At 52.8% G+C, this 7,274-nt stretch overlaps 1 non-coding gene across 1 annotated transcript; it reads left to right on the forward strand.

Annotated features, from left to right (window-relative positions):
* The first annotated feature begins 3,223 nt into the window (after window positions 1-3,223).
* TRNAM-CAU lies at window positions 3,224-3,295 on the forward strand. Its single transcript has one exon. It is a non-coding gene; the product is annotated as a tRNA-Met (tRNA).
* Window positions 3,296-7,274: the final 3,979 nt, after the last annotated feature.

Consider the following 7,274-nt stretch of genomic DNA (forward strand, 5'->3'; position numbering starts at 1 on the left):
CGTGCCTTAACATTAAGGGGGGTGGCAGGCACTAGGACCCTGGACAAGCATACACATCACAGAATGACCCAGGGCAGCATACACCACACAGAGTGACCCTGGTGCCTACTGACTGCAGTGTGTGTGTGCCCTGCAGTTGATCATGCCCCCAAGTCTGTACGCTGGTAATGTAGGCTATACCGTGCAATTATAAATCCCCTCCCCCCCCATACACAAAAAAATCCTCTGACACGAAAGACGTGACCGAAACAGTGAATAACAGCAAACAGCTTTTAATAATCTAATACACAGTGGGGGGATGAAACTTGGATTTGGGACTGGGTGAGCCTGTAAGGGAAGCACTTCTACACAAATATAGCGTGAGAGGTGTGTGGTACATTAGCGCTATGCAGTGGTGCAGTGACAGTTCTCACGGCCCCTACCGCCCCTCCGTCTTGTACTTTTGGGTGAGGGGGGGGCAGGACTTCTTGGCGGGGGAGGGCGGTTGCAGATACACTGCAGGGGGCTCTGTCCTCCTGCCTGCGGTCCTGCAGAACATCAACAAGGCGCCGGAGCGTGTCCGTTTGCTCCCTCATTAGCCCAAGCAGCGTTTGAGTCGCCTGCTGGTCTTCCTGCCGCCACCTGTCCTCCCGTTCGATGTGTGTGCGATGCTGTTGACATAGGGTCTCCCTCCACTGTCTCTGCTCTGCCGCCTCGGCTCTGGAGCAGGCCATCAGTTCCGCGAACATCTCGTCCCTAGTCTTTTTCTTTCGCCGCCTAATCTCCGCCAGCCTCTGCGAGGGGGATGCCGGGGCAGTCCGGGAAAGAGCCGAAGCTGTGTGATGGGAAAAGTAACTGATTTCCTTGAACAGATACATGTTTGCGAACAGTGAACACAGTCTAGTCAGTTTCTCTGAACAAGACCATACAGGGCAACAAATCTCACGAGATCTCAGGCCAAGTTCGAGATTTCGGAATACGCTCTCATTGGCTGCGGCATTGCACAGGAGAGCGGACAAGTGGGGAGAGACAGCTGAATCCGTCTAGCAGACAGTCCTGGTAAGCCTTACAGTACATTCTGCTTATCAGTTAATGGATAGCTGTGCCCTCCCGCTAAAGGCAATCTGGAAATCATATACTCTGACCCTTTTCCAGCCACTCCCGCCAGTGCACGGGAAAGATCAATGTATGCTTTTCCTATGTGGCCTACAACACGTGGCTGTTAAGCGAGGGTCATTGTTATGCAAAGTAAAAGTCAACCATTCACAACAGTAACAATACACTAATTGCCCTAATTAGATGCAGCATTTCATGAACGAGATCACCCTGATGCGGGTCCCTCGGAGTCACAAAGAGTGGATGCTAAGGGAAGCCCTGCAGAGACCAGGACCATATGCGGCCATGCTTGTCGAGGCGATGATTCCCATCTACATAAGGATGTCCTGGCGCGGAAGAGTGTGCTTCCACGGAGCACCCAACAAGGCACCTCTCCCCAGGAACCTCCTGCGGAGGCTTTTCGAGGACCTAAATGAGACCTTTCTTGAATTGTCCCTGGAGGATTATTGTTCAATCCCTATATGTGTGGACGTACTTTTCATATAGTTTTTCATTGAAAATTTTATATATAGTATTTCTATTTTTTTATACCTGTTTTATAAAAAATAAATGTTTACATGTTTAGAGCACTTACCGCCTGATCCTTCCCCTGATTCAGAGTCCGGGTTAACGGCCGGGGAGGGTTGGTAGGGGATCTCTGTGAGGGTGATGAAGAGATCCTGGCTGTCAGGGAAAGCGGTTTTGTGTTCGCTGTCGCCTGCGCCGTCCTCCACAGACCCTTCCTCATCTTCCCCATCGGCGAACATCGAGGAGGAACTGTCCAGGTTCACTATGCCATCCACTGAGTCCACGGTCACTGGTGGGGCAGTGGTGGCAGACCCACCGAGAATGGCATGCAGTGCCTCGTAGAAGCGGCATGTCTGGGGCTGGGCTCTGGAGCGTCCGTTTGCCGCTCTGATTTTTTGGTAGCCTTGTCTCAGCTCCTTGACTTTCACGCGGCACTGCGTTGTATCCCGGCTGTATCCTTTCTCTATCATTGCTTTGGAGACCTTCTCGAAGGTCTTTGCATTCCGCTTGCTGGAGCGCAGCTCCGACAGCACAGACTCCTCGCCCCACACACCGATCAGATCCAGGACTTCCCGGTCAGTCCATGCTGGGGACCTCTTTCTATTCTTGGATTGGCCGGACTCCTCTGCTGGAGAGCTCTGCATGGTTGCAGGTGCTGCGGAGCTCGCCCCGATGTCCAGCCAGGACGTCAGATTCAAAGTGCCCAGACAGGAAAATGAATTCAAATTTTCCCGGGTCATTTCCTGTGTGGCTGGTCAGAGAATCCAAGCTCGGACTGCTGTCCAGAGCGTCAACAGAGTGGTGCACTGTGGGATAGCTCCCGGAGCTACTAAGTTCGATTTGCATCCACACCTAGCCTAATTCGAGCTAGCCATGTCGAATTTAGCGTTACTCCACCTGTCGGGGTGGAGTACCAAATTCGAACTAAAGAGCCCTCTAGTTCAAATTAAATGGCTTCCTGGTGTGGACGGTTGAGCAGTTAGTTCGAATTAACGCTGCTAAATTCGAATTAAAGTCCTAGTGTAGACCAGGCCTCAGTGTCTGCACGTTAACCTTTTGCCCCCCAGTCGGGGCCATTGCAGATTATGTATTCCTTACGCCACCTGATCTTAAACCGAACTTTGCACCCCCTGAGTAATCTGTACGTTGTTCCCTGATCGCCAGAAACTTCTACGCCTAAACGCTGTACCGTACACTTTTTTTTTCTTTGAACGTCATCTTAATAAAATGTTGACATTTGTTTGAGATCCCGGCTCCTGTTCCTTTGCAAGGCGTGTGCGTTTGCTCCGGGTTTTAGTCTGCTAATACTGCGGGGTGGGGGTGGGGGGGCGATTGAGCCAGAGGCACTTGCCTGCTGCAGACACGGATCCAAGGCTGAACCTCGTCCCCCACAAGCTGAAGGCTTAACTGAAAACAGTTTAAGAAGTGCTCCCATCTCCGGCACTCAGCTACCCAGCTCCCAATGGGGTCCAAACCCCAAATAGATCCCTTTTACCCTGTAGAAGCTGTAAAATCCTGTGACCAGGGCAGCTGCCTAGCAGCCTGCGCATCTGCCTGCCAGAGCGAGAGCGCGTAAGGCACTAATCCGGATAGTGGCGTGGGGGGAGAGGGGTGAAGAGCCAGCAGAGTGGCGCAGTGGAAGCGTGCTGGGCCCATAACCCAGAGGTCGATGGATTGAAACCATCCTCTGCTACGCGTGCGCTTGTTCCTTTTCCCTTTGGGCCTTCCAGCAAGGCGGTGACTAGCACAGCACCGAGAGCCGAGGCAAGAGGTGGCTGAGGCGGTGGCCTGCCAGGGAGCTGAAGGCAAGAGGCAGGCCTGGGTGTGGCCAGGGCCTCCTGTCCTGAAATGAGGCCACAGTGCTTCCTGGTCCCCTTTCCCCACCCACACCGGCAGGCGGCTGCTGCGGGAGAACACGAGGGAGGCTCTCGGGGTGCTAGGCAGCGCTGTGTGTGTGGCTGTCAGGGGAAAGAGCGGAGGCTCCCGACTCAACCTGCCATTGACTCGCGTGGCTCTGCGCGCTGTCGGGCGGGCCAGGCTGCGGACGTGACTCAGGCTTGGGCCGCATGGCCGTGCTTTCCTGATGAGGCATGAGGCAGGCCAAGAGCTTTGCACAGCGTACAGGGAAGTGGGAGGGAGGCGTCTTTGAGCCGGCGTGTCTCATCCGCTTCTCCCATGCCGCTTGGGCGGAGGCGGAAAGGGAGCGAAATGTTCCCGGGTGAAAGTTTTTGTGCTCGGCCTTGAGGATTAAGCCTGAGCCTCCGGCACGGCTGCTGGGAGATGGGTTTCTGAATGGCATCCAGCCCGCTCTTTGGACCACCAGCTGAAAGCACTGAGGCCAAGGGGCAGCAAAATAGGACCTATGAGGCTCCCCCCAGGCCTCAGGGAAGCAGCATGGGCTTATCCCTGCTACATCCCTGGGTGGGCTTGAACCACCAACCTTTTGATTAACAACCGAACACGCTAACCCATTGCACCACAGAAAGGCAAGGTTGGATTGAGCACAAAAGTTGGGAATCAGCTCAGGGTACAGTATAGCATATGCACGCAGTGGTTAGACAAGCAACAGCAAGAACTGGACTGGTATGGAGTGAAAGTTCTGTAGGAAGGAACCGAAAAGAGCAATGGGGCTGTGGTACAGCGCTTGCATACGCTTTCTTTGGCCCGTTTTGCTGGAAGAGTTAGCAGGGCGAGATTGTTAGTCACAGATCGGTGGGTGGGTTTATGCAAATTCAGAGTGTACAGGGAAACCAGTGAGAGGAAGGAGGCTGAAAGACTTCTCTGACTCAGAACAGAATTGTGTTTAATGGTTCTTGCTTTGAATTCCTCCACTGGAGTCATTTCGGGGAAGAGCGTGAGGCTGTGTAGTTCTCAAGAATAGTGCCAGAGGAGGTGAAGGGCAGGGACTGGGGACGAAAGCTCCTCTGTGCAGCTGAGCGAAGGCAGTACCAGGGAAGGGGCGTCTGTAAAAGTGGCCAGGGGGAAAGTGGCAGGGATTTGGGGGCCCAAGCGGAGGTGCTTGCTGTTCAGTGGCTTGGAGCAGCTGAACTTGGCCATGGTGGGTGTTTGCCTCGGGCACAAAAATTTCTTGTTCTGGCTCTGGGAGTTTGGGTGCTGGGTGCAGGCTCTGGGCTGGGGCAGGGGGTAGGGGGAACAGGAGGAGGGGTGGGGGTGCAGGCTCTGGGAGGGATACTGGGGCAGGCGGGAGGGGGTGTGTGGAGGGAGAGGGCACAGGCTGAGGGAGGGAGTTGGGGGCAGGCGTGTGTGGAGGGGGGTGCAGGCTCAGGAAGGGGGTCAGGAGTGTGGCGCTTACCTGGGGCTCCAACGCGGGGTGGGCTGGGGGGCCTCTATGTGCTGCTGCCCCCAGGCATCACCCCCACAGTGTCCCATTGCCAGCAGGGGCTCAGGGCGGGGGCAGCGCACGGAGGCACCGACCCACCCTGCCCTGCCATGGGGAGGAGCCGGCAGCCACTGGAGCGAGCAGGCAGATGCTGCTCAGCTCTGCTGCACTGATGGGGCCCCTGGGCGGGGAAGCGCCTGGGGGAAGCAGGTGGGGCCAAGGGAGTGACCCAGTCCCAAAACTGCTGGAGCCCCACGGGCGAGACCTGGGAACCAGGACTGCCAGCCAGACAAACACCTTTAAGAGGAGGCGTCCCTCTCCCTGTCACAAACTGATCTTCCTCCTTCAGTTCAGTGACAGCCTGAATTGTTCCTTATCCCGGCAGAGCCGGAGGACTGAAAGCAGCAACATCAAACCCCTGTGTAGCTCGCAGGAATGGACATAAACACTCCCTGGTATCTGAGGACATGTTCAGCTTTGCCCTTGGTCAACTACAAGGCTAAAGGGAAAGGAGGTGGCACCAGGTATAAAGAGTGAAACACGACACATCATAGTTATGCCCATGGTGGCTGCAAAATATTTGATGTACTTCTTCTTATCAGCAGTGTATTGTTTTCTCTGGAGCCTAGGCCTTGACCAAGAAATTTGTACTTTGCTAAAATAATCGACTGCCCCTGGTGAAGGCAATGGACTTGACACCCACTGGGGTGTCCCTACACAGGTACAAGTACTAACAACAGTGGCTGCCTTTTAGCCATAGATTTTAATCGGGACAATAAATTGAAACAAACCCCTGTTAAATCATTTCTCAGCCCGAGTCCTTCACCCACATTCCCTAGAGCATTGGGCCACCATGTGGACGTTTCATTTCCGACCTCAGTTTCACACAAAAACAAAATTTCCTTTCCAAAGATCCATGAACAGCAAAATCTTCCTGTGTCTCTTGTCTGAGCCAGGGCATTCGATTCCAGTGAACCTTTTTCTCCTGCAATGGCGATGGTCAGACAGAGGGGACGTGGCACCTGCATCCCTGCCAGGGAGATATTGGCTCGGCTCTTTCTTTCTGCTGCTGGTGTTAGTCCATGAAACATCAAGGGTGGAATGCAAGGCTGAATTCACGCACCAGCCCTCAGTGCCCCAGAGAAATCCTGCCCCCTGCTATTGGAACGATGTGCTGGAGATTTGACTAGGAAAGGGACTGTCTGAATTGTCAGAGTGGGGAATAAACAATAATCTACAGCAATGTCGTTCACACAAACACACTCTGATCATGCTCCAACCGGAACGGAAATGGGCAGGAATTCTCGCTGTTCAGCCCAGGATACACTTACACTAATGCAGCCATGAGTGTGCTGGGGAAGCTGGTCTGAACAAACAATTTGTAGTGACAATTCAGTGAAGCCAAAATTGTCAAGTAGTTGTGGCCAAGTGGTTAAGGTGCTGGCATAGAAATCCATTGGGGTCTCTCTCTGCAGATTCAAATCCTCGCAGCTATGCAAGCACTGCGTTGTTGTTGTTATTATTATTGTAGTCTTAGTACCTGAGCATCCACAGTGCAAACTGGAGCCAGATCTAGTTTCACTGTCTACACTTAAAATGCTGCTGTGGTGCTGCTATAGCACTTTGGAGTAAACAGTGACTACAGGGGTTTTCCCATCCCTGTAACAGCTACATGGACAGAACAATTCTTCCTTTTATTTAGCACTATCTAACCCGGGTTTAGGTCACCTTAACTGTATGGGTTTAGGGGGTGTCACACCCTGAGAGACGTCGCTCTGCCAGTTCAGTGCCCAGCGTACACCAGCCCTTAGATCCCTCTTGGTATTTCAATGCAGGTACTGACCTGTGAGAGGAAAACATCAGCTCACAAACACAGAGACTGAATTCCCCACATTTAATCTCGCTGAACTTTCCAGAAAGTCATGAAATTCAATTCATTCTTGCTAGGCCAGAGAAAAAAATAAGTGACACTAAGTTTTTGGCTTGGTTAAACAAAATTAAGTGTTTAATTAATATAGTAAAAATCTGTCTTGATTCCTCTAACTAATACCACAGCGTGAAATAGGAACAGAGACAAATCTTGTCAGTGACGACTAATTTCGCAAATGATCTTCCCATTATTAGTTTCCCCACTGCCCCGATTGGAGGTCTGGGTATCTCCAGAGTCATTGCTCTGCATTCACCTTCCCCTAGAATTGTTCTTGGACATTCGACTTCCTCTGCAGCGTGGGGCTCGGGTCACTTGCTGGAGGATTCCCTGCACCTTGAGGTCTCTAAGCCACGATTTGAGGATTTCAATAACTCAGACATAGGTTAGGGGTTTGTTACAGGA

This window comes from Mauremys mutica, unplaced genomic scaffold, assembly GCF_020497125.1.
Source record: "Mauremys mutica isolate MM-2020 ecotype Southern unplaced genomic scaffold, ASM2049712v1 000111F_np12_subseq_1:35859_obj, whole genome shotgun sequence".
NCBI classification, from domain to species: Eukaryota; Metazoa; Chordata; order Testudines; family Geoemydidae; genus Mauremys; species Mauremys mutica.